This window comes from Trichosurus vulpecula, chromosome 6 (assembly GCF_011100635.1).
Source record: "Trichosurus vulpecula isolate mTriVul1 chromosome 6, mTriVul1.pri, whole genome shotgun sequence".
Classification (NCBI taxonomy): domain Eukaryota; kingdom Metazoa; phylum Chordata; class Mammalia; order Diprotodontia; family Phalangeridae; genus Trichosurus; species Trichosurus vulpecula.
In genome coordinates this window covers 118,682,185-118,689,128 of record NC_050578.1, presented here as the reverse complement: position 1 = coordinate 118,689,128, position 6,944 = coordinate 118,682,185, and the positions used below count along the sequence as shown (strand labels likewise).

Sequence of the window (6,944 nt, the reverse complement as noted above, 5' to 3'; positions counted from 1 at the left end):
ATCCCTAGAATATTGCAAGCCACTAATGCCTGTATATCACTGGATTGTATTTTTAAAATATATCCCTCTCTAAATTACTTTGTACTTATAACTAAATTTTAATTATTATGTACAAATTATATCCTCCCAGAAGGAGGTGAGCTTCCTGAAAGCAGGGACTGTTTCTTTTTTTTTTGTAACTCTAGATCTTGGAACAGTGTTTGGCACACAGTAAATGCTTAATGTATGTTTGTAGTGTAGCATATCATAGCCTAGTGTAGCCTAGTATAGACTTTGAGGGAAAGGTAAATCAGTACCTAAGGACGTAGGCATTTACAGTGCCTCGAATATAGCAGGAACTTAATAAATACTTGCTGAATTGATGTGTTAATTTAATCTTGCTTTATGAGTACTATATTTGCTATAGAAAGTTTCATTGAAATAGTGGTTGACATTATTGTGAGATGAAATATTGAGAAAAGTGGTCAGCTTCTCTACTTTTCATGTTTAATAACTCTCTGTGGGGTTGTCCTAAAGATAGCAATTATCTGAGGTGAAATATTGTGATATTATATTTCATGGAGACATTGCCAGATATTCATGTGCACATTGAAATGAAATAAATGGAGATTAAGCATTATAAAACTAGAACCCATGCTATATATATATTCTAGGCTCCTGAGAACTGAATTATTCAATCTCTATTGATCACCATTTTTTTACGTGGACTTTCTACTTAGTCTACAATCCTCTACTCCCTTTCCTGGACCCCAATAGCTAAACCTTTCTATTTGCTTGCTGATTGTGTGGTTTCACATTTTATATTAAAAGCTCTTAAAATCCAGGTACAGAACATCAAATGATTTGTGCAATCTAACTCATATACAGTATCTTTCACATAATAGGTCCTTCATGAAGTCCTGTTGAATGAGATTGAATCTTGAATCTACCATGATTATACATTTAGGTTTATCTAAATTAAATTTTAATTAATTTTAGATTCTTCTAAAATTAATTAGATTTGAATGGAAAGTTTAAACTTTAAAACTACTCAGAACAATCTCAACTAGATTCAGGTGATACTTCAATTTAATTCCAAGATTTAGGGTTTTAAGGACCTTACAGATGACCTCATCTATACCCCCCTCCCTCCTGTATTTCCTTGACAATGGGCACATTTATCTCACCTTGAGTCCTCACTGTCCTTTTATTGGGGCTCAGATGACATCAACTCAAGTAATATGCCTGAGCTATTCTCTTGACCTTTAAGAAGGAGGTATGACACAGAAGTCAAACTCATACAGAGAAATGGAAAGAGGAACTAGGTAGACATAGTAACCATTAAAAACTATGTGCCAAGCACATTGTTAAGCATGAAAATAAAAATTCAAGCAAAGAAGAGTCCTTAGCCTCAAAGTGCTTGACTTTAAGTGGGGAAAGATAACATAGAAAAGGGCTGGCAAAAGAAGAGGGGAAAGGACAACTTCTTGGTGACAAAGTAAAAAAAAAGTTCAGAGATTCAGGATTGAAGAAAGAAGTGAGTGTGTATACCCTGGTTTCTTTATGAGATGGTAGTCCAGGGAAGGAAGGCAGAAACTCACAATTGCAGAAGGGAACTGCTGGGTCAGAGACACATCAAGGGTGAGATAACTTCTGGAAAGGAGATGGGAAAGATTGAGGAGTCAGCAAAGGACTACATAAAGAATTTTAACTCAGTTCCTTGGAATGTGAGTTGTACATACAGTAAGCTTTAGAAAGCTATAGAAATAGAATGTACTGAGGTGAAAGTCCCACAGCTGCTTGAGGATATGTAACCACCCAGCAAATCTCACCAGCATACATAGTAGAAGTCTATATGAACTGTATGATACATAGTGGAAGTCTATATGAACTGTATGATACACTGTTACTATTAAGAAAGTTTAAATTATGATGCTCTTTGTCCCACTTTGTACACCTTAGAACTGCTTACATAATGCTTATGTTTTAGTGCTCGCTTGCCCAGAGCTAATTGAATGAGCCTTGGCATTGTGCTATGATGCTTGACCCTTCCTGGGCAAGTCATTGGTCTCATGAACAGATGGATGGGTTTGTGCTGAATCATGTTTTATTGTATAAAAAATTTTGTTCCCACATCCATTGTCACTTTCCCCCCAATCTGGAATGCCAAGTAGCATCTAAGTATTTCTTAGGCAATGAAAAACTGGGTAACACTTAAGCTTCTGCATAAACCAGAATTGGGGATTACCAAAATAATAGGAGATCTACAAGCCTACATTCTCATATTTATGCATTTTTATAACAATTGCCTATATGCATATTGGGGATGGTCTTTAAGAAAATGTGAGATGGGACAACCAAGAATCAACCCTCAGAAAAACTGGGCATAATCCTTCAGGGGAGGAGATGGACACGCAATGAAATAGGGGCCTTCCAAACCTTCCTGATAAAAAGACCAGAGCTCAACAGAAAAGAAAAAAAAGTTATTCAATAAAGGGAAATTGTTTATATCCCTACGTGAGAAGATAATATGTGTAACTCTTGAGAACTGCATCTTTATTGTGAAATTTAGAAGGGGTATATATAGACAGTGTGTGGGTATAAGTTGACTTTAATGTGATAATAAAAAGTCTAATGAAGTGGTGAAAAGGGATTATACTGGTAGAAGAGGAAAAGAGGAGGCAGAAAAGGGTAAATTGCATCACATGAAAAGGTGCAAAGACCTATTACAGTAGAGGGAAAGAAAGGAGGGAGATGAGCACTGTTTGAATTTTGTTCCATTCAGATTTGGCTGCAAGAGGGAATAACATATTCAGCAATTTATAGAAATATAAATTACCCTATAGAAAGTAGGAGGGGAAACAGGAAAGAAATGGGAAGGGGTGGATAGAAGGGAGGGAAGGTGGAGGGAGGCGATGTTCAAACGTAAAACTCTAATTAGGAAGGAAAGGGAGAAAGGGGAGAGGAAAGCATAAATGGAGGGGAAGAATAGGATGGAGAGAAAGACACAGATGATAATCACAGCTGTGAATGTGTATGGGATGAATTCTCCCATAAAACAGAAGTGGAAAGCAGAGTGGATTAAAAACCATAATCCCACAACATGTTGTTTATGAGAAACACATGTGAAGCAGAGGGATCCACAAAGAGTAAAGGTAACAAGCTAGAGTAGAATATATTATGCTTCAGCTGAAGTAAAAAACAAAAAAGTAGGCTTAGAAATTTCAATGTCAGACAAAACAAAATCAAAGATAGATCTAATTAAAAGAGATAAGAAAGGAAACCATATCCTAGTAAAAGGCACCATAGACAACAAAGCACCGTAGACTAAAGATATATGCACCAATTAATATAGCATCCAAATTCTTAGGGAAGAAGTTAAAGGAGTTACAGGAAGAAATAGACAGCAAAATTATGCTAGTGGGGGACTCAACCTCACCTTCTCTGTACTAGATAAATCTAACCACAAAATAAACAAAAAAGAAGTTAGGGAGGTGAATAGAATTTTAGAAAAGGTAGATAAGTTAGACCACTGGAGAAAATTGAATGAGGATAGAAAGGAATATACCTTTTTCTTGGCAGTACTTGGCACCTACACAAAAACTGACCTCGTATTAGGACATGAAACCTCACAATCCAAATCAGAAAGGTAGAAATATTAAGTGCATCCTTTTCAGATTATGAGGTAATAAAATTATATGTAATAAAGGACCATGGAGAGATAGACTAAATATTAATTAGAAACCAAATAAACTAATCCTAAAGAATGAATGGGTCAAACAAAAAATATCATAAAAATCAATAACTTCAGAGAAGAGAATGAGAATAATGAGACAACATACCAAAACTTGTGGGATGCAGCAGAAGCAGTTCTTATAGGATTTTTATATCTCTAAATGCTTCAATGAATAAAACAGAGAAAGAGGAAATCAATGAATTGGGCATGTCTAAAAAAATTAGAAAAAGAACAAATTAAAAATTCCCAATTATATTCTGATTTATAATTCTGAAAACCAAAGGAGTGACTAATAAAATTGAAATTAAGAAAACTATTGAACTAATACGTAAAAATAAGAGCTAGTTTTGTGAACAAACAACAATAAAATAGATAAACCTTTGGTTAATTTGATTTAAAAAAAGAAAGAAGAAAACCAAATTATTGGCATCAAAAAAATGGTGAAGTCACCACCAATGAAGAGGAAATTAATAAAATAATTAGGAGCTATTTTGCCCAGGTGTATACCAAAAAATTGACAATCTTAATGAAATGGATGAATATTTACAAAAATAAAAATTGTCCCAATTAACAGAAGAGGAAGTAGAATCCTTAAATAATTTCATTTCAGAAAAAGGAAATTGAACAATCCATTGATAAAATCCCTAAGAAAAAATCTCTAGGGCCTGATGGATTAACAAGTGAATTCTACCAAAAATTTAAAGAAAAAATAATTCCAATACTATATAAACTATTTGGGAAAAGAGGTGAAAAATGAGACCTACCAAATTATTTTTCATGATACAAATATGGTGCTGATACCTAAAACAGGAAGAACCAAAAAAGAGAAAGAAAATTATGGACCAATTTCACTACTGAATATAGATGCAAAAAATTTAAATAAAATATTACAGCAATGTATCACAAGAATAATATGCTATAACAAGGTAGGATTTATCCCAGGAATGCAGGGCTGGTTCAATATTAGGAAAACCATTAGCAAAATTGATCATATCAAAAACAAAGCTTACAGAAACTGTATAATTATCTCAATAGATGCAGAAAAAGCTTTTGACAAATTATAACAATCATTCTTATGAAAAACACTAGAGAACATAAAAATAAATGGAGCCTTCCTTAAAATGATAAGTAGCATCTACCTAAAATCATCAGGAAGTATTATATGTAATGGGGTAAGCTAGAAGCATTTCCAATAAGATTGGGGGTGAAGCAAGGACATCCATTATCATCATTGTTTTTCAATATGGTACTAGAAACATTAGTTTTAGCAATAAGAGAAGAAAAAGAAATTGAAGGAATTAGAATAGGCAAAAAAGAAACAAAGATATCATTCTTTGCCGATGACATGATGATATACTTAAAGAATCCCAGAGAATCAAGTAAAAAACTACTTGAAATTATAAATTACTTTAGCAAAGTTGTAGGATATAAAATAAACCCACATAGAGAGCTGTGCAGGAGCCTCGAGAGGGGGCGGGGAGTGGCTCAGGCTTAAGCCGGGCTAGGCTGGGAGGGGCCCCTCCAGAGCCCAGCCAGGAGGAGGGGGACAATTAGCCACTCCACCTAGCCTGGGGGGGACGACGTCTGGAGTTCTGGAGGCCGCAGCCGGGGATGCGGACACCGAGGCCCGGCAGAGGAAGCTGGAGTCCATGAGCCGAATCCTCCGACTGCCGGTCCACATGGACACCCTGCTGCCATCAAAAATAAAGATTAATTTAGAAGAGAATGTACAATACATGGCCATGAGAATGGATCTGATCTTGGTGGTATTGGATCAAAGATACCTCAGCAAAAGAAGATAAGGGATGAACTTGCTGATTTAACAGCAATGGAAAAAGCTTTGGATGAGTTAATTAAGAATTGTGCTCAGCAGCTGTTTGAACTAACAGATGACAAAGAAAATGAAAGATTAGCATATGTGACCTATCAAGACATCCATAGTATTCAAGCTTTCCATGAACAGATTGTTATTGCAGTCAAGGCTCCAGAAGAAACCAAATTGGAAGTGCCAACTCCTAAAGAACACTGTATAACAGTACATATAAAGAGCACAGAGGGACCTATTGATGTTTATTTGTGTGAAGTAGAACAAGATAACGTAACTAACAGAACATTTGAAGAAATGAGCACTACTTTATCTTAAAGTAAGTCTACTTGATCATCCTGATCAAGAAGGAAATCTACAGCAGAGTGAATCAAATGAAAAAAAGCACCTGAATTGTCATGAGCATTAAAACTCTGGAATGATTTCAGCGCCTTTTGTCAAGCTGGCTTAATAGTCAAGTCTCTGTGGTGAGACTCGCCTTTTCAGTTTGGCCTTTAAAAAAAAATCAGCGGTTGAGGACTTCAGTGTCCAGTTTGATATTAACATTAAGGCCAATAGTTTTAGTTCTCTTGTAAGCAGTTATATCAGCGTATAGTGGAAAATGGCTCATTTTATAAACAATTATGAAAATGTAATTTGGCGTTTACTTAAGTGAAACAATGACTTTCCGTATTGAAAAAGGTTTCATCAAAATAATCTTTTAGAGCACAAGTTTGTTACTACTAAAATATTTGGACTAATCTAAAATTGAAGAACACAGTATATCATTAACTTCTTAATTTACAATGCAGAATATGTACCAAGTGAAATTATACTTTACATCATGTGAGTACTGTTCACATTGTGTCCAGTCAGCTGCTTCAATAATAAAGATGTACACAGTAAAATTAAATGTGAATACTTCTGTATATATTTGTATAATGTTCAGATAACTCATGGAAATTGTGAAGCATACATAAGATTTTCACCGTGTACAGCAAAAAATAAAATGTAAATATGAAAAGTAAAAAAAAATAAACCCACATAAATCCTTGGCATTTCTATATATTACTAAAAATCCAACAGCAAGAGATAGAAAGAAAAATTCTGTTTAAAATTACTATAGATATTATAAACTATCTGGGAGTCTGCCTGCCAAAACACACCTAGGAACTGTATGAACACAATTACAAACCACTTTTCATACATATAAAGTTGGATCTAAATAATTGGAAAAACTTTAGTTACTCATGAGTAGGCTGAGCTAATATAATAAAAATGATAATTGTACCTAAATTATTTTACTTATTCAGTGCTGTCCCAATCAAACTACCAAAAATATTTCATAGAGATAGAAAAAAAACAACAAAATTCATCTGGAAGAACAAAAGTTTCAATATACCAAGGGAATTAATGAAAAGAAAT

The 6,944-nt window shown here is 34.5% G+C and overlaps 1 pseudogene; it reads left to right on the top strand.

Moving 5' to 3' along the window:
• The first annotated feature begins 5,467 nt into the window (after positions 1 to 5,467).
• On the top strand, positions 5,468 to 6,044 carry LOC118854370 (annotated as a pseudogene).
• The last annotated feature ends 900 nt before the right edge of the window (positions 6,045 to 6,944 follow it).